Here is a 26,596-nt window from a genome sequence, read left to right on the forward strand (position 1 = left end):
TGTAGCAAGTATTGACAAATCTTGACATTTTATCATAAGATATTTTGTTAAAATACCTTTCTCAAAGCTCTGGTCCTTGAATTAGGTTAATATTCCTGTAATAAATCAATTGAATTGAAATGGTTTGAAAATCAGAATATAAGTAGAAATAAATTCTTTTTTTACATCTCATTATTTTTAGGTACTCATCATACTTCCAGGTTTGGGGTTGATGCTGCATACAAATGACAGTGAATGGTCTGGGATATTTTAGACCTCATAACTCATGAACAACAAGTTAAAATGTACCCTTCCAGAAATCATATATGGTGATCTCAAATTTTCTGGGAGTTTCTTATGGGCAGGGAGAATAGAACTTACACAAATCCTCCTTTATATCTTTTTTTCCCCCTTAATATTTTAAAATCTGAACCTTTCAAACCACACCTCTGCTCTAAGCTAGCAAAGTCAACCGGAAAAATTTACAGGAAAAAAAAAAATTCCAATATTTAATTTTACTCATTCAAAAAAGAGAAGATGTGGCATTTTATGATCTTACACTGTGGTAATACTTGGAATTTTGTATTTGGTATCACAGAATTAAAATCCATAAAAGTAAGGTTAAATGAGAAATGAACAGCCTCGTAGTCCTGGACAATTCACTAAATACTTTCTTAGAAAAGGAAAGCTTTCTAGGCCTCACACTATTAAGCAGGGGCCTGTACCACCCTGGTATTACAAACTCTTTTTTTAGGACCAGACAGCATAAACACAGACTGATATTACTTTTGGTACACTCTGCCTAGCATAGTTTGTGTGGGAGTTTTCTGAAAGCTTGCCCCAATAAATGATTTACTGGGACAGTAGAAAGATCAGGAAAGCGCTGAGCTGGCCTCTTAAGACAAATTACTTTCTTCACTCACTCCTTGAAATCCTTTAAAAATTTCTTGTAATGATTAATTTTCCAGAATTCTAAAATCTGTTGAAGATCAGGACCATGACCACCACATATCTCTCCTGGGATAAAGGCATGGCCTGGTCTTGGATTGAATCCCGTCTGGTGAATTCACATGTTTGCTTTGGGTATCCATTTGCTTTACTTGTTACCTGAATTTTCCTACAGAACCACTAGGGTTTTGATGCTTTATAATGCTGCACATTTCACTACCAAACAAAACACAAGAGAGTGTTTTGCCCTCCTTTTTTATATTAATTTTGTCAAAATAATTTGTTTCAGTCTTAGTAAAGACAAAACCAGACTCGCAGGGAGGAAGGAAGAGGCAAGTGGGAAGATACCAATAAAGGCAGAGAAGACAGATAAGGGAGATGGAACGAAATGACTCCATGTACTCAGGGGGCTCCCCTGCCTTTCCACATACTGGTACCTTGCTGGGACCCCTGAGGAGTTTCACAATCCACATAATAAAGAACCAGTGGTAGGAATCACATGGAGAAGAACAATTAAGAACAACAAGAAAAAAAATTACAGGCGTAATTGTGCCTTGTTAGAAGTACTTTATGATAATAAACAATGATATGTATTTCTGATGATAATGATTCTGCATTTCACTCTCTCCACTTATTCTAATTTCCCTCTACATCACCACTGCTGTCTCATACAGGACATTTGTGTGAAAGATGAGTTAGAAAATTAGATTCCATTATAAAAGCATCAGGTATAACAAGCAAAGCTATGGAAAATAAACTCTCTTCCTTTACTGCTTCTGCACCTGTCATTTCCAGTGGTTTCCACCACCCACCCATACATGTTAAACATTTCACAAGCATCACTAACTCTCATATTCTCTTCATTTTACTGAAGGAGAAACTGAGGCATAGAATAACTTGCCTACAAATAAGGACCTACCAAGCAGCTGGGCTAGGCACCAGGCCAGTCTGCAGTTGTATGCTTTAAATGTTTCTGATGCTTCTATGTAGAATATTATTAATTACTGGCAATTTGTAGTAGGCAAACCCATATGAAGGCCTTATTAGCTGTGTGTGAACACAGGGAGAAGAGCTTCTGCTCCCCAGAGGAGCTCACGAAAGGCTCACAGCTTTAATAGCCCATAGAAGCTCACATTGGGAAAAAAGATCTTTCAAAACATTGCTCCCATAGTAATTTTAATTATGACAGATCATTAGTCAGCAAACCCATGCTCAGGGACTCCTTATTGAGCAAGTAAAACCTCGTATCCACAGCTGCAGCTGTGACTGCAAGCTGGAGTGCATCACAGTGCTAACAAAAGCAATTACAGAAATATTAAGACCTTTAGCAAACCCAGGCAGGACAGTTAATTCACCTATCACTAGTGATCTGATTGACTTACAACACCAGGGAGGAGAAGAGCTGCTAGGGATGCAGACACTCACTGCCTGTGGGGCAGCAAAGGGTCAGGTGTTTGCCCCCTTTTTAGCAGTAATTTGGTACCCAAGGGCTGTGTGTGCCTTTGAAGTGCAATGCAGTTATTTTCAAAGACTCCCATCAACCAGCCCATCGTGTAACTTCAGAAGAAATGACACTGTAATAGCAGATATAATATTCTTCTTGCAGAGTCTGCAGTTCTCCGACACGTCTGCTTGACTCTCCTTTCATAGCGGACAAACCTCCCGGCAGGAACCAGTTAACAGGGACAGCAAGGAGCAGCACCAACACACAGCAGCTCTGGAGGAAGGCAGTCATGTATTTAAAAAGGAAAAACCACCACCAAGAAGCCCACAAAAAAGCCACACTATTTATTTTTCTGGGAGGTGAGTGGGAAGGCTTTCAAAGCATGGCTTTTTTTCTGTTTTGGCACAAAAAGTACTTTTCCAAATTGAAATCTTCCATTAGGCTGGCTTGGAAAACGGCATGTGGTTTACAACCATGGCTTGTTCTTTTCAGCTTTGCCTCCTCTTCCAGGTTAAAGTCAGCAGCTGGGAGTGTCTCTGGGAGGAGAGTGTAAGAACCACAGCATCCCCAGCGTGTTTCCACTGGCTGGCTTTGGGATCTGCAGGTAGTAAACACAAGCGCTCTCCCTAAAAGGACCTTGCTTGGCAGGATACTGAGGGAAAAAAATGAGACTATTGCTGAGGTGGGGAGCAAAAAGAAGTTGTTATTTGCTGGCACAGGGAAAAGGAGCAAAGGATGCTGAAAGGGTACTGGGCAGCTGCTTTTCCGGCTGCTCTGGGAGCCAAGGGAAGAGCCTTTGATCTGCTGAGCAGGCCTGGGCTTGCCGCCAGGACCTATATCCTTTCTCCAGCAGTGACAGCAGGCTTCCTCGCTAGATCCTCTCCGATTGCAGAGTCAAAAACAAGTGACGTAACTCGTATAGGGACCTCACTGAAATGTTTCTATTATCACCAGCTCTGCAGAAAACATATGCTACAGATGCCTCAATCTGAAATTATCTTCTCATTCAAGGCGGTGAAAAAAAACAACCCCAAAAACCCCATGAGGTCCTCTGGATAACATCTTGCAAAGCCTCATAAAAAACCCTGTAGTGTACTGGTGAATTAAACAGACCCATTGGTTCTACAGCTGAACTACCATGTCTGCACAGCACCTTGGCCAAGCAAGCCCTCCCCCAAATTTTAATGTGCTTTTACCAATTGTGACTGGGAGATTCGAATAGGAATATGGCTTCCAGACCTATACCTTAAATGGTATCATCAAGGTAGTATTTACTAAAGAATGAGCTGTTATAAAATAATTGCCAACAATTCTTAGTGCAGAGTGATGTGAAAACCAGCCTTCTTGATTTATGGCAGTGCCCAAGAAAGGGGAATACGCAGACAGCTGTGTTCCTTAGCTCTGAGACCAAAACAGCCAGCATATACAGAATTTCCTCTGGCACCAGCATGCCTTTGGTGCTTATCAGCATGACACGCTACCACCATCACTGCAGGTAAATTCTGCTTGAATGCAATTCAGGCTTGCATCTTACCCCAGAACCAGCCAGGATTTGAAAGTCCCACCACACAAGCATTTGAAGCACACAAACATGCAACATTCTATTTCTAATGAAACTAAATCATACCTTTTTGCATGATATAACCAAAAATTCACTTCACCACCTTTGCAGCTCAACAGCTTTTGCAACACTGCCTCCTGTTCCTTTTGAAGCTTACCGTCACTACTGAGATGCAACCTTGCAAGACGCTAGGAGTACTGGCTCAGGAGTTTGGATGGTCCCATAAAGTTAACTCAACCAAGCAGTTCTAGTCTCTCAATAATGCTTCCATATTGCTATCAGGTACTTGCTGCTTTGTATTAATGTTACTTGCATGGCAGTAGTGCTTCTTTCAGGTGGGGTCCCCCGCCAGATGCACTGGGTGGCTCTGCATTAGTTCTTTTTCCCAGGTCATAGTTTAACACTGTGGGATGTGATAACAGTTGTACCAGGTGCATTGTTTTCACCATGTCCAGCTTTGCTGAACACAGCTGAAGCCCTGATATTTGGGTCAGGTTTTGTCTCCAGCCATTATCATACTGACTTCAGCTTGCTCTTGATGAAACCTTTAGTCCCTGGTGCTACTGGGGCACCAGTTTCAATCTGTGATGCTGCCTGCTGCTTTTCACAGGGACAGAACCTGCAAAGATTTTGTGCTCTTTTTTTCTCCCCCAGCTGCTAAGTTTTACTGAACCTATCAGGCATTGCTACACATGAGAAGATACTTTAAACACAAACTCATTAAGAAGTTGGGTGTATTGAGAAAAGAACAAACCACAGAATATGAGCAATGACTTCTGAAATGATTGGCTATATTTTGCATTCTAGCACACACAATCAAATTTTGTAGAGTTCTTTTTGAACCTATGCACCTGAAACCTGTTTTTTTTCCCCACTTGAGACACTGTCTCAGTTGTGTGCAATTACTTGAAAACAAAGCAACACACATCAGTGGAACTCTTAGCTGGCGTAAACCCATGCTGACAATTAGGCTTTCTATCAATTTTAAGAAGCTGTTGTGCTCACTGTAACACTGCAAGAGCAGCCAAACACCCATCTCGTTACAGCTGTCTTGGACAGTGGTTAAGGCAGGCTGCTCAAGACAAGAACAAAGTAATGTTCTCTCTCCCAGCCACTCTCCCAGCTCAAGTGACTTGTAGTTTAGCAATTTCCCTAGTCTGATGCGGTATCCTTTGCAATCCCTTAAAGGATTTTATTTCATTTATTTGTGTGGTTGCTTCTTGAACCCATATACTAACAACAAAACACCTAAATAGTTTTACACATTTCATAAAAATGGTGCATTTTCTTCCCTATCTGTGTGCGATTTCAGTTTTTTTCGCGCACTCATATCAATATACCACATGTGTGATTGCCTTGTTGCTTTTATCTACCCATAATTGGTTGCCTCACTGCTGATAACATTGACTGATGCAAAGACAGAGGTGTAAGCAGAAAGGAGACATTTGCAGATGTGGAAACACTTTAAAATAAAATGCCTGTCAAACAGAAAAGAACAGCACTGATTGGGAAAGAAATTATCTTTTCCATCTTCCTACTGCACGCTGCTAAAGATGCAAAGTTTATTTAAAAGGACAACTTTGAAAAGGTAGTTGGTGCTTCAATTTTTAAGAGAACTGAATGATGACATTTTTTGCTACATAAATACTTGAAGCTTCATTCATAATTTGTCATTAATAATAAACACACATGTGTAGAAATATCACTCAGGTTTATAGTAACTTAAAACTAATATAACTAGAGATAATGCTGCAGAACAGGAAGCATACAGCAGCAAAGCCCTCTTCACTCACTGTCCACAGCTGCATATAGGATTAAGCTGTGACAAGTAAGCTGAAGGATTTGCCAAAATTATCATATGGCAACATGTTAATAAGCTGGAATTTGGCCCAAAGAGATGACACAAAAACTGTTTTGCTGTGACAGATTTTGCCTGCTATTGGCTTTTTGAAACTGAAGGCCCATGATGACTTGTTACTCACCTTCTTGATGCGGTGTCAGCAAGAACTACTGGGACCTTCTTTCTGGAATTCAGTGCTAAACAGCCCAAATTTGGAGATCAGGAGGGAGATCTAATGCCAATAATTCTTCAGCTAGTAGCTCTTCTTCTTATCCTGTATCTCATGCCTGTGACTCCGGGATAAATCACTTAAAGGGCATCACATACGTACAGAGCACTCTAAATTGGTACCAGCCAGACCTTACTTAGCATAGCAGGCTTCTGGAACATAGAGGTGGGACTCAGCCTGCTGGAAAACCAGCTCAAGCTATATGCTTTTGCAATCTGGTGGTAATAAAAACCATCAGCCTATCTCCTAAGCCTCTTCTTCAGACTGCTGACAGTTCTGTGTCTAGTATGTAACTGGCATCAAACAAAGGGAGGTAAAACACTCAGTAAACCAGATGTATGGCAGTTATCATAGTTTCCACTTAATTTTTGCTCAAATTTAATAATTGCCAATCTGAAATGGGAACAGCTGACTGGCTGTAACATATAAAAAGTATGTTCATATTTATATATGTCCCTAGTTTCCTTCCCCACATGTACACATTTGAAAAGCCTCGTGTTTTGCAGCCTTCACCCAAACATCTGCAATCACTTATGGAATAAAACAGTCTGCCATCTCAGCCTAGGCTTTTCAGTGCACACTACAACTGATGTCGTTTTGGTATTTCGAATTTTCAAAAGAAACAAATAGGTTTCCAGGCAAACCACATCACAGAACATGCCACGGTTATCAGTTCAAAGAGCCTCACTGGCTCAGCAGCTAGTGCTGTGTTTCATCTAGTCTTCCTGACTGAGGTCAGGCAGGGAAATCTAGCGCAGGAATACACATCTGCGTATATACAAATAGCTTCAGTCTTCAGTTGTTCTCTCCCACTGCCCCCTGAAATAATCCTCTGCAAAGCACAAGAACTATCAAGTACAGGCTTGGCCAGGGGTAGACTTCAATATGAATCATGCTATGTTCTAGAGCGTGGGTGTTTTGCATGTCATTTTAGGGATGAAGGAAAATTGACTGAAACAGAGATTGTAACTGCACTATCCCATACATTACTGTGAAAAGGTCCCTCAAACTTTTTTACAAAAGTGTATTCTGCTTACATTTTGTCTTTCCTCTAGCCCACACCAAAGCTAGGGTGAGAAATAAGCTCCCTAATGATCCCAGAGAGTGGAAGTAAGACCAGATTCAGGATGGAATGCTTAGACCTTCACTTCCCCAATTTGGCAAAAGAAGCTAGACATATTTTGGGTTCCCAAAAAGACCCAGCATGGATCCAGGCTTCAGTGAGTAACAGATTAGACTGGACACAGTAAAGGCAAAGCAGAACTGCCTCTGGGGCTGCTCCTGGCTAACCTGAACATGATTTCAGTCAGTAGCCTCAGGCAAATCCTGGGCTGATGCCCATGCAACTTTTTTTAAGCAAATTCATCTGCATAAATGAAACTAAGGTGTTGTCATAAGGGAGATGAGAACATGCTAACAGCTCAGCATCGGTAGGTATTGATTGAACACTTTGCTGACTAATCCTGGTGGGCTGCCAGTGATAAAATTACATCAGGCTCCAGTAAAAGTTCTAAACAAATATCCTTTACTAAAATTAGAGGAATAAACTGTTCAGAGGACTCAAAGGACTGTTGAGTTTTTTATTACGTAAAGCCTTTGGAGTAAGATGTTACACTAACTTGGTAAATGGGTTTGAACATAGCTGAGACAGGGAAAATATGGTGTAGCAGACACTGTATTTCAGATGAAGTGGAAGGGCTACAGTTTCACAAGATCACAAACATCAAATGAAGTGTCTCAATACCTTGGTGTAAAAACTTAAGACAGAAATGGACAAAATGCAAAAGATGGCTGCAAGAGTGACTCAGGAGTTTCACATTTGGAAATCAGTCCCTGTGCTGTCACTGGGACTACTGTCTGGTGCTTCTCCCTGTTTGCAGTCTGGCATATGAAGGCACACACGCTGTGACTAAGATTAATTTTATTTTAGGTTATGTGTCCTCATCAAAGAGCTCCAAAGGATGCTGTTCAAAGTAGGCATTCAAAAGCACAGGTTTCTAAAAATGTGTTATTAAAGAAGAACTATATGAGCATTTCTCATGTATTTTCCCAAGGGCAAGCTGTCCATTTTTTCTTTGTTTTTATCCCCGAGATGTGGGATTTCTTCTCACAGACACAGATCCTGAAAGATCTAGTAAGAAATGATTCTTCATGTTACAAATGCCTTGTCTGCTGTCCCTACACGCTGCCTGGCAAAGCCTTCTGAGCTTTGAGTAACATCACTTTTATTACTTTTGAATGTAAGTCATGCTTGGCATTGCAGATTTTAACTCTTTGTAGTGCTCTGGTTTTACACAAATATGATAGCTCCAATCATTTAGTGTCCTTTCCACAGGCATGCTTATCTGATGAACGAATTTAACATTCATAAGCATGTGACTTTCCTTCATGCCTGCCTTGTCCAACAGTATGGTACTGCTATTCCTTTTTGACTTGAGGTGCTAGTCAGTTTTGGATTAGATGGTTGCTATGCTAGGAAAGGACCGTGGTGATGGAATAAACATCAATCTTTGAATCTTTGCTAACAAAGAATAAAGGGAGTCTGACTTCCTTCAGCTCTGTAAGAATAAAAGAGACAAAGATTTCTGTTTTTCAAATCTAGGCTGATATCAGCACATGCTTAAACCAAAAATAGTCATTCCATATTCCCACCACCCACCCCCAGTGTCATACCCTGAGGTTTTCTGTGCTATATCTAGCAGTTTTGATGTACCTGTGTGAGTTCCTGTTGTTTCTGTCACATACTGATAGGTACAGCTCAAACAAATCAATGCCCCAGCTCCTGTGTTTCTGATTGCACTTTGTTCTTAAGAGATGTTCACTATGTTTTTATGTTTAGGGTATTGCTTCAGGTCTATAAACCAGCTTGTTTTGGCTATCTGTACTTAATGGAGGATGGCTGCTAGACCCACAGGCTCCTGTGTAGATTCTCCCCTTTCCCCAGCAATCCAATGTTCTTCAGGCCAGCCAGCAGGATCAAAAGCTACTTTACAAAGAACATTTCCCTTCACCTCAGGACTATAATACTGTTGCAGAAGAAACACCCGCACTACTCGGGAGCTGCGGGCAGGTCACATAGAAATATTTTAGACTCACATAGAAATGTTGCAAGGAAATGTTTAAAAGTCTATAATGAAGACGTCCTGAATGAATGGACTGTTCACAAAGGATCATCTCAGCTCCTTTCAGAGCATGTATTAAGGATGGGGTTTGATCGTAGTTGTCTTCAGCAGCAGGACCAATGCAGATACCTTAGCCACTTCATGCCACTTCTGCAACATTACATTCCTACCTGTACCAAAACACATCACAGAGCAGTTGGATGGTGCTGTCAAGCAGATCAGGTGCATGATACATGTCACTGCTTTTACATTTGTTTCTTCCCTTTTTTTTTTTTTTTTTTTTTTTAAATCCAGATTCACAGCACAGCTCCAGAAATAGCTGTATTAACAGAGCTGGAGGGAGCAAGACACTGTGAAATAGGGACAGAGATACTCCATGACAGTATCACTGCTGAAGACAGTGTGCTATCACTGCAGCCCAACTCTAGGGGCATGGAGCAGCCCCTACCTTTATACTGACTATGAGAGCAGCTCAGGAAGATTTATTTTCCTAAGCTGAAGTTGGCCTTTATATATAACCTTTACTTCTCTCCATAGTGCAGGAAGATTCAAATTTATACACTGATTTTTACCTTCAAAATGAGGAGCAATGTATTACTTTGCAACCAAGGAACCAGAACAGAGATACTGATACTGATATTTAAACAGATTTACAAACCCAAACCTACTTAAACATCTGATCTGCATAGGGGTTTCTGTGAATTTTACCAGGCACCTATCCACATCATTAAATACTTAAATACATTTCTCCTTCTCCACATTCATATTAATGTAATTAAGATGAGAATTTGATTTTAGTTCTCTCAGGGTTCTTTTTTAACTTGAAGAAAAATATTTTCTGCCTGGATAATTATTGTATGGTTCTGATTTAATGAATTAACAATTAAAAATTCACTTCTAATAATGCCCAGATCTTTTAAAAGATCTCTATAATGCAAGTCATCCACCTGCATGCATGAAGCGTCTTCTATGTTCACCATCAAAACAATGCCAAGATCCTCTTTTTGTGCTGGTGAGCTCTGTAAAGCTGACACATCTATGAAGAGAATAGGCTCATCTCCATTAGATCTTACACACCTGCAATAAAACTGGTAAAAAAAAAAGAAAAAGTTTTTTTTTGCAGAATCCTTCACCATGGCAGCATTGTGAAAGCCAGGGGTATACAATTTAACATCGGGCTCAACCTGGATTTACTTTCATATTCATCAATGAAGGGGTGATTTTTACAGAATACTCTTTCCCAGAACAGAAGAAAACTTTGAAGTCTTCTGCTGAAAAGACAGTTGAATTGTGTAATGAGCTGATCAGCTCATATGCAGAAAGTTAAGCATCTCATCAATAACAGAAACTGAAAGCAGTCAGTGCAGAAGCATTAATTACACTTGGGGAAAAAGCAGCAGGTGAGTCTCCACTTTAGTCCATTGTCTTGGAAGTTCAGCAGTGAACTGGAGAAGCTTCCCACCTGCCCCAGCATTGTGTGAACTGTAATGGAGTTGGGCCAGTTTGTTCATTGAAATGTTTTTCTAAAAGGTACTGGCGTAGATTTGCCTGGAGGCTGTTGCTGTGTTTTCTTTGAATCAGTTACGGCAAATAAGGCAGTTGCAAGATCCTTTATATGAAGAGCCCAGGGGATTCATTTTTCCTGGTCCAGGCCAGCTGAGACTTTGTGAGCAGAAGGACAGACTTTCAGCAGGCACAAAGTACAGGTATAGCTGCTGAAAGGGCAGCTTATTTCCAGTAAGTAGATAACCCACTCACTTCTTTCCTATCTATGTACCCAGATCTGCTTCCACCGAAAACTGGAGCACCTGGGGAGATGGGTGTATCCTGGTCCCTCTTCAGCATGCAGCATACCTGGGGACCAGGACTCTGAGGGTCTTGAGGACTTCACCAGTTCAGACTCAGACACACTGGCAGAGGGAGGGCATGTGTGGATGGACGAGGAGAAAAGACTCATTTAATAAACAAGTGAAAAAGGTTATTTCTTATTTCCTGCTCATCAGGTTTTGGACACTGAACTGCAAACCTCTAGTATTGCAAACATCTTAAAAGTTACTGGACGGTAAGCGGGTAGTATGCAGCAACTCCTTGGTGCAAAGAATCAGTACCTTGGAGTCAGCACTGAAAAACGGTGAAGAGCGCAAACTCTTTCAAACATCACGAGAATGAATGGTTTTACCATTTGTATTTTTGTAGCGTCACGTCATCCGAACTTTTTTCTTTGGTTAGAAACCTCAGTCACCCTATCACAAGTACCGTATCCCGAGGCTGTCCTTTCCCGGCTCTCCAGTAGAACAATACCTCCCTCTGGTGTTTGCCTGCCATTGTTACTGCCTCAGCCACAGCCCCTGGAAACCCTGCCAGAAGATGTTTATACTACAAACCCTCTTTCCTCGGCCGATGGCGTTTCAGGCTTTGGGCAGGAAGGAGGGTGTGCACCCACCAGGCACCCACCCGAGGCACCCACGGCCGCAGGCGGACATCACCGCATCGGGAAAAGCGGAGCGCCAAACTGCTGCTGCTGCCGAGCCGCGCACGGTGCCAAAGACTCATTAACATGCTCCCTGCACTTTTTTAATTACATGAACAGTAGGCTTACTGCAATGCATCTGGACGCTTTATTTGATGAATACAGGATCTTACCAACCCAGTCCTGAGAAGGTCAGGATACATATAGGGATATGTCAAGTGGCTGGATGATAGTTCAGAGTTAATGAATTACTGTGTTCTGCTCTTGGGACAGACAATGTGGAACTGTCATTCAGCTGCAAACTTATTTACAGGAATGCTGTCACAGCTTCAAGGCTCACATCTGACCTACAAGTGAATTTAAAGCTATATCTGCAGACAGAGGAAGCAAAATGAGACACAAGAGAATTAACCGCCGATCCTTTAGGCTAGACTTTACCTGTCTTTTGCTATACTAATGCTGATTGTCAATTTTTTCAATGTAAAATTTAGAAGAAAATATAAAATCTTTATGTTAAATATATATCACACAAGAATCCATAATAAAACACGCAATAATTTTTCCCCCCAGATTTTTGTTGTAATCAGATGATGAAAACAAATCTGCAATACAAGGTGAAGGAAACTAAATGCTTGAAATCTGCATTTTTCCAAAGAGAAGTGGCTGTTTTGCTGGGCTGTTTAATAGAGAGTCCTTCCAAAGAATCATGCTATCATTCAGCTAGGTGCTCTCTCCAAACAGCCCACAGTTTTTTTTATATTTGACCTAAATGTCTGGAGTTTTGTTTTTTTGTTTTTTTTTTTTTTTTTTTTTCTATTTTCTTCAGCATATCACAGAACATGAATCTGTAAACTGATTATTGTTGCTGTTAATACACTTCTGAATGCAAACATCTTTGCACATTATTTCAAACATTGGTGCATAGAGCTGAAATCAGAAAAGTTAAAAGATCTTGAAAGCTCATACTAAATCCTGACTGTCTGGCTCCCTGGCCAATGCCTCATATTATACAAAGTGTGTAACCCTACTACACCTTTGATGTAAAGCAACTACCCTTTAATGTGCTGTAATCTCTCATTCCCTTTGTCTCTCAAACAATAATCCTCTTGCACATGGTAATCCTCAAAATCACATATGCTCTTTAAAGCTTTTCTTTTAGAAATTATTCATATCCATTTTCCAGGCACCGGAAACTAAATATTACAGAAAACCTGATTCTTCCTGCTTTCACCACAACAGTCTGAATTTTTCATATTCCACATCACTGCTTGGCTGGAACTGGATCAACAAAATAAGTAAACAGTTTCTAGTTGTCCAGCAAAACAATAGCATGCCAAGTTTTTGTTTGGTCAAGGCACAACATGTCTGGGAGAGTTAACAGGAAACAAGTAAAATGACATTTTCTATTCGGGTTGTAAAACAGAGAATTTAATGTAGCTGTCTAGAACAATTAAAAAATATGTCCTCCTGGGCTACTCAAACAAGCTAGCAAAAGAAAAATTCCCACTCCACAGTAATAACAAGCCCCTTAGCACTGGCACCTGGATATTTACAAGTGTGCTACCAGCTGCTCAAAGTTTCATTTTGCAAGATTAAATGTTTTTAGATGATGCCACCTTAAGTCAGAGGTAGAGGTTGAGACTAGAGTTACTTTATCAGACTAGCGTTTTTATTTAAATAATCGAGTCATGACAACTGGTGATGACTATAATGTGAGTCTCATTAGGCTGAATGTAAGATCCTAAATGACATAAACTGCATTAATTGCAGGACATGATGAATATTAGCCTAAGAGTTCAAAAAAGTATTTTTATTTGCTGACAATCATGCACATTGCCATACAGAATTTGTAGCAAGTTGAGGTACAGCTTCCAATGATACAACAGCACAACCTGCTGATCAGACCATCTCGTCTTTTCCATCCAAGCCCAGCCAGCTTGCCTCACTCCCTCTCTGAAAGACCAAGCACAGAGCACAGACAAGACCAAGGAATTTCTCCATGTTTGCTTTTTACAGAGGGCAGGGTCTGCTGCCAGCAGGACAGATTCTGGTTGTCCTCCTGACTTCTAGGGGCATTTAATTCCTTTTGCCCTTGTTGGGAGGTGCTTTCCACTGTCCCTGGGCGTGGGAATCACCCATCCACAACCCCTCTGCATTGGTTGGTCCTACACAGCCGCGTTGTCCTCCCTTCTCCCGGGCCAGTGGGCAGAGCTGTGGCTCTGGGTCAGCTTCTGACTCACCGCAGCTGCCCTGGGGGTGGCGGGTAAATACACCTGAGCTGAACAGCACAGCTCTCTGGCATCCTGAGTTAATGTTTCACAGTGTTTGTCATTTAATCCTGTGACTACAAGAGGCTTAAAGTTTCTTCTGAAGTTCTGTGAAACCCTCATCCTCATACAAAATCAAAACTATTTTGCACTTACTTCATTCAGATAAAATCACAGAATCACAGAATCATTTAGGTTGGAAAAGACCTTTAAGTTCATCAAGTCCAACCATTAATCCAGCACTGCCAAGCCCATCACCAAACCATGCCCCTAAGCACCGCATCTATCCGTTTTAAAACACCTCCAGGGATGGTGATGGCACCACCTCCCTGGGCAGCCTGTTCCAATGTTTGGCCACCCTTTCAGTGAAGAAACTTTTCCTAATACCCAATCTCAATCTCCCCTGGCATGAGGGGGATATAAGACTATAACCTATACCTTGTGAGTCACAAACCAGAATGCAAACTCCCCAATTTCGAGAGTTTGAGGGAAGGAATCTTGACGGTCTCTCAGCCTAAGCAGATTTGGATCTTGTTGGAGGTTTAGGGGTGCCCTGCAGACCAGCAGGTCTCTCTCTGCAGTGAACTGCAGTAGCACGTGTGTCGAGGCTCCAAGACTGCCACCCAGGTGTAACAAGAACAATAAATAGTACTGATAAACACTCCAAGCTGAAGTGGGCTGCACGTGGGAATCAGGCAGTACTATTTCTAAAAGAAAGGCAGGAAATTAGGCTCTCTTATGCCATTTCAACTGTTTACAGTAAATCAGCAAAATTAATGGTTCTAGCAGAGAGAAACTCTACTCTCACTGAAAAATTCACTGTACTCCAAGCAAGCTAGCCAAATATTAATTTCCTTACAGCTGTTTTCACCATTTATATCCTTGATTTGCAAAAATTAAGTCAGCTGAATTTTCTCATGAGTGCAAACATTTGTGTTGCAAAAAATAAGAAACTCAAGGATTTAATAAATTTTTAGGAAATAAAGTTAACTTATCAACTCTAAGTGCTTCTCATCTCACATGAAAGTCCAGAAACTCCAGATAGATATAACACTCTTGGGTAACCTGACTGTTTGCATGAAGATTTAGATTCTAAGTGTTGAAGGCTGTCAAAAGGAACCAGTCTAAATTTGGTGAGCAGAAAAAAGTGAGGTAAACCACCAAGGTTACAAGCAAGACACCTAGGAAGACGCTAAAAATTTTTCATGCAGATACATCAATGAATACAAAAAAGTAATCTCATGTCCTCCATTCCTCTCTCTAAGGAGGATTAGAAGTCTAGCGGTCACAGGGAGCATGCTTGCTCTCTTTAGTCCTCACCCAGGTGATAACAAGCAACTCTAGCCTGCCAAAGATTCATTAAGCAATCACTTTGCCAAACTTTGTTAGCAGTGTATTGATTAGAAACACACAGCTTTTAAATTATGAAATACGTGTCCTTTTTCAGTTTCTGAATTTTTAAAATCAGCGTAATCACTTCTAAATCACTGCTTTAACGTTTGTTTATTGAAAAACAAATTACTGAGGTAAGAGCTAATAGTTATAATTAATACTATTTTTCTTTCATCTTAATTCTTAATTGAAATGACATTAAATGATCAGAAGTTAAAATAGAAGGCAATGTAAACTGACTGCATATATGTTATTACTATGAGGAGAAGAAAACTTTAGTATTTAGATGAGAAGCTTATTGTTATCAGCAGTTACGAGACTGGAATCAGAAGGTCCAGATTAGATTTCAGGCTCCAATTCCCTTTTTATTTCAGCTTTCTTATCAGTGATATGAGGCTAATAATCTTTGCTTTTCTCATTTATGGATTGTTTCAAGGATGAAAAATACAATGTCAACTTTGAATATTATCATAATTAGTTTTAAAAGTGTAAATTAAATAATGAAGATATATCATAAAAGTAAAGAAATGGGGTATTTGGAACTATGAATGCACAATACTGAATTTGTCAGGAAACAATAGCAGTCTGATGAAGAAAAATTAATCTTTTTTTCTTCAGTGGCAAGGAAACAAAATTTTGGAAATCACCGTATGACTTTTTTTCCACATATTTCCCACTGAAGAGGTCCATTCTGAAAATGTTTATGGAGTAATTTTTGAGAGTTAAAACTATTACAGGTGCAACTATCTTCTGATGTATGTATGGCTGGAGTCTAAGATTTTCAGTTTATGGAAGAGTGGTTGTATAGACAAAGAACAGGAGTTGGGATCTAGTAAAATACTGTAGTTAAATGGATTCCAAAACACCTAGTGATAAATAAAAAAAGAAACTACAAATCCCTATTTGATTACCAAAGTGTATTTAAAAAAATTAACCCCTGCCACTTGGAGAATTCATGGAGAACATCAATGGTATAATGGCTTAACTAACTTCAGAAGAAAAAAAATTGTCCTTAAAGTATTAAAATTAATGCCAGCAAAAGTAATCCATCAGAGTAAGATAACACATGACAAGCATAATTGGCTGATTATTTCTCCAGACAGTCAGCGGAACAAGACAAATGACAAAGCTTACAAGTTACAGCAATTTATCAGTTGCTTGTAAACTAGTTTAGCTATATTATCTCAAAGTGTGTGTTGCTATACATCAGGTAATGGTCTGATTCTCTGTTTCACTTCACGAATGTCACCTGGTTACTTCTACAGTGGATTTCCTGTACTGACACCACTGATGAACATGGGAGTGAAATGTTTTGGAAAATGTGGGTCTTTAACATTTTTATTCTTAATCTCAGCAAAACTTCACACCAACGTGTACCTGCTTATCATTCAACGTTACCTAGTGGACACTGGCATGTTTCCTTTCAGACGTGACAGTCAAACCTCAAGTTTTACATTTATGTTTATGACTGAAACACAGAAATTCCAACTCACTTCACACTTCCAGGCATTCCTAAATCAATATGAAGGCTTAAGCTCCAATGTGATTTTTGGTATAAATTCATTTGTTCAGGTTGTAGGACTAGGAATTGATTTATTCTTTCAAAAACAAACTCAAAATCATTTAATAACCCTTTCTAAAAAACCTTCAGGAGCAATTTAGTGAATCAGGGATACAATATGGATAACCTACGGCAAGGTGTATGCAAAGGTGTATGCAAAGGTGTACCTTTGCACGCTGTTATTTTCTATGGAGAAGTGTCAATGCTTTTTATGACCTGAGGATCCATCTGTATACTATATAATGTGAAGATAACATCAAAATGACAGAATTGTAAAAGTGCCTGTAAAACTACTAGATTTTGCACGCTGACACACTTACTTGCATGGTGCTACACATTCTGTCCTGACTGATTAAAATCTGGAATAATTCTAAAATAAACCAATGTGACATCAAAAGTACAACACTATGATACTTTTGAAGTGTGTTTTCTTTTTCTGCAGAAAATGAATCTTTTATTTATTGCATTCATGGCTAATATGACAGTTATCTGAAGAAAAATAGTTTAATGATAGGCATTGGTCTAGGTATTCAATTTCCACAGAAAAAAAAAGGAAAACATATGATACCATTTGGCTGTCATAAAATCATAGAATCATAGAATTATTTAATTTGGAAAAGACCTGTAAGCCCATCTACTCCAACCATTAACCTAGCACTGCCAATCCCACCACTAAACCATATCCCTAAGTACCACATCTACACATCTTTTAAATACCTCCAGGGATGGTGACTCCACTACCTCCCTGGGCAGCCTGTTTCAATGCTTGACATTTTTGGTGAAGAAATTTTTCATGATGCAATCTAAATCTCCCCCGGCACAAGTTGAGGCCATTTCTTCTTGTCCTGTGGATTGCTACTTGGGGAAGAGACCGACTCCCACCTGGCTACAGCCTTCTGTCAGGTAGAGAGCAATAAGGTCCCCCTTGTACCTCCTTTTCTCCAGGCTAAACAGCCCCATTTCCTTCAGCTGCTCCTCATAAACCTTGTGCTCCAGACCCTTCACCTGCTTCGTTGCTCTTTGTACATGCTTCAGCACCTCAGTGTCTTTCTTGAATTGAGGCGCCCAAAACTGCACACAGTATTTGAGGTGCGGCCTCACCAGTGCCCCAGTACAGGGGGACAATCACTGCCCTGGTCCTGATGGCCACACAATCTCTGATACAAGCCAGGACACTGATGGCCACCTTGGCCCCCTGGGCACACTGCTGGCTCACGTCCAGCTGGCTGTTGACCAGCACCCCCAGGCCCTTTCCCACCAGGCACTTCCCAGCCGCTCTGCCCCAGCCTGTAGCGCTGCGTGGGGCTGGTGTGACCCAGGGGCAGGGCCCGGCACTGGGCCTGGTTGCACCTCATACAACTGGCCTCGGCCCATCGGTCCAGCCTGTCCAGATCCCTCTGCAGAGCCTGCCTGCCCTCCGGCAGGTCAACCCTCCCCCACAACTTGGTGTCACCTGCAAACTTACTGAGGGGGCACTCGATCTCCTCATCCAGATCATAGATAAAGATATTAAACAGGACTGGCCTCAATACTGAGCCCTGGGGAACACCACTTGTGACTGGTCGCCAACTGGACATAACCTCATTCACCACCACTCATTGGGCTCGGCCAGCCAGCCAGCTTTTAAGCCAGCACAGAGTACACCTGCCCAAGCCATGGGCAGCCAGTTTCTCCAGGAGGATGCTGTGGGAGATGGTTTCGAGGGCTTTACTAAGGTCCAGGCAGACACATCCACAGCCTTTCCCTCATCCACTAAGGGAGTCATCTTGTCACAGAGGGAGATCAGGTTTGTCAAGCAGGACCTGCCTTTTGTAATTCCACACTGACTGGGCCTGATCACCTGGTTGCCCTGTATGTGCCACATGATGGCACTCAAGATGACCTGCTCCATAACCTTCCCCAGCACCATCAGACTGACAGGCCTGTAGTTCCCCAGATCATCCTTCTGGTCCTTCTTTAACATGTGCATCACATTTGTTAACCTCCAGTCAGCTCCAGCTAACCTGCCAATTAGCCAGGACTGCTGATAAATGATGGGAGGTGGCTCAGTGAGCACTTCCACCAGCTCCCTCAGTACCCTGGGGTGGATCCCATCCAGCCCCATCGACTTGTGTATCTCAGTGGTGTAGCCAGTTGCTGACCATTTCCCCTTGGATTATGGGGGCTTCATTCTGCTCCCCATCCTTGTCTTCCAGGTCAGGGGGCTGGGTACCTGGAGTGCAACTGGTCTTACTATTAAAGAATGAAGCAAAGGCGGCATTAGAGTATCTCAGCCTTTTTGTCATCCATGAAGATGTCATCTTTTGTCATTTCAAAGTAGCTTTAAAACCTTCAGTTAAGATATGTAGGTCTATCATTATGTCAAATCCCAAGCTTTTAACACCAAACATATGATTAGTGTTGTCAGATCTGTCAAACACAGCAACTTTGGCAGGTATTAAGTGCAGTAGCACTGACTTGGTTGTCAGCAGTTGGTTGGCTCTAGCAGGTCCTGCTGCGGGATTGGATTGGGATGCCTCTCTGGGAAGGCTCCCTGTCTCCCTCTGCTCCTGGCAGTCCCCTGGGGTGACCTTCTGGGATTTCACCTTCTCTAAAAAACCCTGGGTGAGCCTAAGCACAGGGTGAGCTTTCTCAATGATGAAGGGGCAGTGAAGGGGTTTAACAGGTGGCTGATTCCTTGACTTTCTGTTTAATCGACCTTCTTAATGCTGCTGAGATCAAATTATATTGTTTACATTGTGTTATGAAACAGTACTTTGGATGGGGTATTTTCCATTATTATTGAAATCAAGTAACTGACTGCAAAGGGCAGCTGTGCAAGAAACGTATTTTGTAGCCAACACCATATTGTGTTACATTATACTACCAAAAGCACAGCACGAATGTCAGAGGGTGTAGGATTTCACTGGCCCAGGTCTTCTGTAGCTGGATCTTTCCTGAATGAAGATGTATTATGAGAATAACTAAAAATATTTCAGAGTTTCAGTTTTCAAGGAATGGTTTCTTGTACAGTTGTTATGTGCCCAACTCTATATAGCTTAAGCTTTGAAATCATAAACCCAAATATATGTATAAAACTTATGAAAGCTTTTCATGCCAGAAATTGATAATTTCAACTTTGATACATCAGGTCCTTACAGGATTTGAAAGAAGCAGCTGCACAGGACAATTAGGCAGCTGGAGATCAACCCTCTGCAGCAATATAAAGCTCCAGTTTCTGAGCCTGCAGGGATATGAAATATCAGGTTTTAAGTATGACATCTCAACATGCAGAAGAGCTGTCACTGCTGTTTTCAGTTTCAAGAAGGGAAATTATTTCTGGGGGTAAAGCCAAATTTAAAGAGGGAACATTCTGGGGCTGTATTAAAGATAAAGCTGGAAACTCTTTGAAATGGCAAACATATTTGAAACAGCATAGTATGTCTTCCTTTCAAACATTAATTATTGCTCCATCTACCTTTTCGGAAATACTTGATTCCTAACTTTGTTTACAATGTGTTTGTGTGTGATAACTCTTACAACCCAAAGGCAAAATGGTAACAACCTGTGTGATCACTTGGCTCCACCGTTTTTCAGTCTCTGCAAATTTATTTTTAATAATAGCTTTTTTATATTTGTAAATTTATTAAGATGACTCATCAGATCTGTAGATCCTTTAAGTATTGTATGGACAGCATACAATAGTGCTCTATATATACCTACAAAGAATTTTGAAAAAACTGGAGGGACCTCCCTCAGACCTAGCCAGGTACAGTAGGATTCCCAGCAGTGCTTAGCTCCATTTGCATACTCTGGCTATAGAAGAACATGTGATAGTTGGAATGAGAGTCTCATTATGAACTCAAATGGTTACAAAACCCGTATATTGGAGGACCCAGAGGAATATGCACACAGGGGCACAGGCTACAATTGAAACTAAACTCAAGTTGAGGAGAAATCAGAGGGCAGAAGTTTAGTTATAAGCTGTATATTATATATTTTTCTATATAGTCAATGTAACTATCAATCAGCACATAACACATAAGACTTCCTAGAGGATGCTGGAAGAACAATATATGCCCTGTACTCAAAATGTAAAGATTTACAGCCCTTATAAGCCTTAAATTAGCCCCATTGGCCATTTCTTCACAAAATGGTTACTAATTCAGTACACAGAAAAAGCAGTGCTCATCTGATCAGCAGCTCTCCCCTACACCGGGTTTTCCTTCTTGCTCAATGTGCAGTCCCATCATAGGTCTGCCAAAAATAGCTGACACTGCACCCAAAAGACAGAATTCCTATTTTCCTTGGTGGCTAACATTTTCTTTCAGAAAAAAAAATAAATGTTTAGGATCACCTTCTGAGGAAAAGAGAGGTTAATTACTCCCATTTCAGAGGTGGGGAAATGAGAAGCAGAACAATTAAATTTAAGATTACCTACAATTCTGAGTCTGCAGTCTAAGATGCTGATAATTTTACAGATTGCATCACCTCCTGCATGCAGGGGAGAAATCCCTGTGACTTCAGTTCTACCTCAGCACTTCCACCAATTAAGTCTGCATCTCCAGCCAGAGACTCATGAAACAAGTTCAAAGCAGGCAGACGTGGCTCTGCCCATGGCAGGGGGGTTTGGGACTACCTGGTCTTTAAAGATCTCTTCTAACCCAACCCATTCTGTGATTCTATGGTCCTATGACACCGGCAAGAAATTACTTGTTTAACATCACACAGGAACTTTTTGTTGGAAGCGGGAAGAATCCAGGTCTCCAGGTCAGCTTTCCATGGTTTTAACTATAAGCCCATCCTTTTTAGAGGTGTAGTTCCCTGGTCTCATTTGATCCACACTTTCTTCTGCAACAAATTAATCTTGGACTCAGAGGACAACAGCTTCCCTTATTTCATATTCCTAGACGACCCTGGATTATCTCCTGAGCAGAATCCAATCTGTTCCCCACAGAAGGCAGGCAGAGACCTTCAGGAAAACACAGTAAACCTTGCAATTAAGGATTATGACATACAATAGGTGCCCAATGGAGCCAAAATAAGCCTGTGGAGGTAAGTCTAAGTCCAGAGTTTTCTACTCTATGAATGATTCACTTGATGACTTTAAGCATGACCTTTTAAAGTAATTCTGGATCTATAATTTCCTGTGCTTACAAAAAAGCAATGAGAAAAGAGAAATTTCCACTGTGAAGCATTATATTGGAAATTATGAGCAACATTAAAGAAGACTGAAATCCATCTTGCTGCTGACTGAAGCACCAGGGGTGACAGTTAACAGGGGCTGCCATGCTCCAGGTGGATTGGAGGGGAGACACACATGCCTGTGGGCATTTACAGATGAAGAAGAAAAGAAAACCTGAGGAACCAAGCCTGGTCTCTGAAGGGGAACGTGGCATGCAGAAATACACATTTCCACTTCTCACCCAGCTCGCACCTTTCTCTGCCCCTTCACCCAACTTGCTCCCATTTCTTTCTCTTTCTCCAGCCATCCCATGCAATCCAAGCTCACTGTCCTCTTCCAGCAGTCATTCCTCTGGCATCTTCTCCCAGTCCAGACACTCCCTGGACATCCAAGTCAGTCTTCCCTCCAACAATCCATTGCCCTCTGCCTCTGGTGTCAGGCTCCTTAGCAGTTCCTCACGCCCAGCTTCTTCATTAAAATGTTCATCAGCCTTTTTTATTTCTGTGCTGTGTTGTTGAGTCACTTTGAGTTTTCTGTATTTTAAAACTCAGCTACTCCAGGTTAAAGTCTAGTAACTTACCTTTTCAAGTTTAAAAGGTTTTCTGAGTCTTTTTGGGAAACTCACTATAAGGAATAGACCGAATGTAATCTACCTCAAAACATCAACAGACTTGATGTCCTGTCCCAGCTGAATCTCTCTCTAATCATGGTGGCTCCTCTTAGAGATCCCAGTTTAACACTTTTCCTCCTGTAGATTGCTACCTAAGTCTTCTTGCCTTGCCAGTCACCACCCTCCTATTAGTTTCAGGCTTACCACAGTGCCTTTCTGGCTTCTCATCCATCTCAGAGTCACCAGCAGTTTATGGGTATCCTATCAGGTGACTGTCTTCCTGACATTTACTCTTGCAGCTCCCCAGGAGAGTTTGCTTAGGCAAACACTTGGCCCTGGGGTCGAACATCTATCTTCCAAGGTTTCATGTGAAAATATTAACACAGTTTTTATTTTTTTTTTTAAGGACATCACCATGGTGTGGTGCTTGAGGGTTTTTTCCCCCTCAGCATGTGAGAAAGCTTTAGCTTTGGAAATAAAACCAACTTGTTGAACATGTTATGCATATCTTTCTGTTTTAAAGATAACCATGGAAGATAGTAAGTGTTCACATTCTGCTTTAGTCTCTTTACTAGGAAGCAATGCTTGCTACAAAATGACTTTAAGGGAATCAGGCATCCACACATTAAGTGAAGGTATCTGGAAGAAATTACTAGCTATTTGCTTTATGTGATTCACTTTGTTCTAACATGAACATATATGCATAAATAAAATCAGTTGTTCTCAGGTCTTACAAAAGTGTTCTTCATCTGGGTCAATGTGAAAGGCCAGAGAGCTGCAGCACTGCTTGCTGGGGTTTACTGCTGATGCTAATGAAGAGCAATCACACTGGAGGAGGAAGCTGCCACATCTCAGTTTTCATCACTGGGCTGTGGGAAAGCTATGACCCACTTTTGCAGTTACCTCCAAGAATGTTCTCATTTATTCATTTTCAGTTTGAAACGGTCTTTTGTCAAAAACACAAGCAGGTATCCTTCAAGAAAATGTGAACTCATACTGCAACTGCCTGGAACCAATTTGTACCCTAAATTAGCAGTAGAAGCAATGGAACTTATTGATGCAAGTAATGTAAACAGAAAGATTCATTTAAAAATCTCTCAAGATTGAATTAGGCTGACAAATTAAAAATTAACAAAACTGAGGCACAACAGCAGCTTTCAAGAAAATAAGCATTGTTTAGTAATAAATTTGCAAGCCTCTGCAATAGAATAGGCACCTTTCAAGTAAAACACCTGTTAAAGTATTTTATTAGCCTTCCAAATCAAAAATGTAATTTCACATTCCTTGTTTTCAGGATCTGATGCCAGTCTCCTTGGAAGCAGGAGGTGCAGCAGATAGTGCCCTCTGTTACACTTTCAGCAGTGCTTCCTACTTGTTACTTTCCAAGAATGTCTATTTTTCTAAATGTTGTGAGAACAGTGTTCATTTTCGCAAACGACAGGAACGATGGGGCCATGGTAGCTGCACGATTTCCAGAAAAGTGAAAGACAAAGAGCGTGCTGGCAAGGTTCATGCTGCGCTGCAGTTCACACTGAGATGAACTTCACTCCTTGGACTGTCTGTCCTCAGCACTTGCTGCAGCTGTGAAATTCGGGTCTGCACCTTGGCTGCCGCTAGTTACAGGGTGACACAGTCACACATCACAGCCTGTCAAGCACTCAGGCTATAAAGGAACTAGCACTAAGCCCACCTGCATGATTTTGTTGTGATTTCACAGATACCTTCAACTGCTCAGCTTCAAAAGACAGGAAATAATGGATTTATTTCTGATATCCAAATTGGATAATCTAGCATGTATTTATTTCTGGGCAAAATTCACTTTGGCTATGGAAACAGTGTTGCCTTCAGTGTTCAATAAGAATCTGTAACATTTCATTTAGGCTACCTAAAAAGAAAAAAGGCATTAGCTCCTAACTTTTACAATATCAGAACTAGGCTTAATTCATACTACTGCTGTTATCATGCTAATTTTTGTAAAGGGAATTGGTTTTATTTTGAACCCAGTTAACAGGCTTGTATCTTGTGCTGGAGTGGATTCTTTTGGCCAATTTTGACCCATTAATGAGATGAGGGTCCCTGAAGGCATCAGATGAGATAAATCAGCACATGCATATGCAGTTATTAAAAAACTTGACCCTGTGCCATGCAGTCCATGCATCTGAATGAAATATAGGCCTTACTTTTGCCCATAAATTTTACATTTTTTAATCTATAAGTTGAAAGAACACAATATACTGTAATTGTACTGTATTTGGAAAAACTTGTTCAAAAATAGATTTTTATAAACGAACAATCATGAAGTGGAATTGAGCCAGTCAGATTACTGGCAAAGCTTCCTGCTGAATATGATTAGATAAAAGGAAAACAGAGAAAATTGATCCTCTCAGCAGAATTTGCCATAATTATATGCAGGATGAGGAATTAGCTATTATTCTAATGTTAAATTCCTCAAGTGGCCAGAAGGAACACTCTTGCATAATCTGCTTTTTTGATCTAGTCCATGCAAAATGAAGATCCATAAAAAAGTTAAGAAAAATGGAGATGGGGCTGATCAAGATCTATAAACCTGGTAATTTTTCTTCCTAAAGGTTACAGTGGAAGGATGTATTGGGATTGTCTTACCAGCACTTCTCCAATAACCCACTAGCTTCTGTTTAACAGAAGTTTTCATTTCAAGAAGTAAAATCATTGAATTTCACACATGCATTCGTCCCTGTCAAGTTGCAATCCAAAAAGCCTCTAAATCTCAAGTGCTATTCTTGCAAGGCAACCTCTTTGTGATGGTTCATTGCTAGCATGACCTGAACTCTGCCCTGCTGCACCAGCAATCACATTGTTGTGAATTAAAATCTTGTGTTTTTACCAACACAACAGGACTTCTCTGATCACGAGCTTCTGTTTATGCAAGGAGCTCATGGCTTGGAGCACAGCTTTCTCATTGCCACCTAATTCAAGTGGAGATGGTACTAATAAGATGAAATAATACTTCTGAGAAGATACAAATGACTCATGAACACGAAGAGGGAATAGGCTATGTAGCCTAATGAGAAGGGAGGATTGCCCTCAATACTACTGAATGCAGTGAAATAGCAAAAATGGAATTGCGATAGGTTGGCATTTCTGGCTGGTGGGCTAACAGCTGAGTTAGGTAACAGAGGAATTGTGAGCACAGCTAAGCAAGTAGAAAACTTCTCAGTGCGTCTCCTTTCCAAAAATCAGAAACTTACATAATTATTCAAATTAGCAACATGAAAAGGAATCAAAGGAAAAGGAAACAAAAGCAAGAAGCTATGAAAAGGAACAGCTTGTCTGAAAGATAATTATATACAGTTAAGAAGAGTAAGAAAAAAAGCACTATGTTTAGTATGCCTCCAGATTAGCACTGGTCTTTCCTTAAATGCAATCTGCTCTGCTAATTCTCCTTATTTCTTTTATTATAGATGTTGCAAACATAATGGTTTTATAGTTCAGGACAGGGTAGGTGATCTTAGCTGCAGTATTACTACAAGCCACCCATATCCAGACTGCTGAGATGGCCTTACTCTAATTCTAGCTGCTAAAATAATCACTATTAAAACATCAAAAGGAAAAGAAGGAAAAAGAAAATCTGATTTACTACTAGGGGCCCAGAAAAATCTCTCAAGTTGTCAGAGCTGTAACACTGTCATCTCCTCTTCGCTTCCTGCAGCCTCCCATGTAGCCCCCATTCCCTTTTTTCAGCCAGAAGTGACACTTGCCTGCTGGAGCTGCCCAGTTTGTCCAACAACACACTTGACTGTGAATGCACAGAGTTCTCCTTCATGCTAACCAGAAGGGTGCAACTGGGAGAAACCAGAAATTTTACATAAAGGCAAAATTTAGAGAAAATGACTGCTAGAGCCATGAGTGATTAATATGTATGTGAACAGTGGGGAGAGCTGCTGACTGGTAACTTTATGCAATAATGCTTTTAGCAAGTATAAAATATGGCTTTAACAGATAGTATTCCAGTGAAATCAGCTGTATTCAA

General features: G+C 40.8%; 1 protein-coding gene and 1 long non-coding RNA gene across 8 annotated transcripts in view; one reads left to right on the plus strand and one right to left on the minus strand.

Annotated features, from left to right (window-relative positions):
- The window catches only part of LOC308061438, a 35,698-nt gene extending 25,776 nt beyond the window's left edge, over positions 1-9,922 (plus strand). The window contains exons 1-3 of the long non-coding RNA XR_013927227.1: positions 1-2,730; positions 2,882-2,975; positions 4,044-9,922. The exon at positions 1-2,730 is cut by the window's left edge and continues 25,776 nt beyond it. This is a non-coding gene — a long non-coding RNA (uncharacterized lncRNA). The remainder of the gene's footprint in view (positions 2,731-2,881; positions 2,976-4,043) is intronic.
- DLGAP1 (DLG associated protein 1) overlaps positions 1-26,596 on the minus strand; it is a 358,503-nt gene that overhangs the window by 75,560 nt on the left and 256,347 nt on the right. The window lies entirely within an intron of this gene.

The sequence above is a fragment of the Falco punctatus genome (genome assembly GCF_963210335.1).
Source record: "Falco punctatus genome assembly, chromosome: 3".
NCBI classification, from domain to species: Eukaryota; Metazoa; Chordata; class Aves; order Falconiformes; family Falconidae; genus Falco; species Falco punctatus.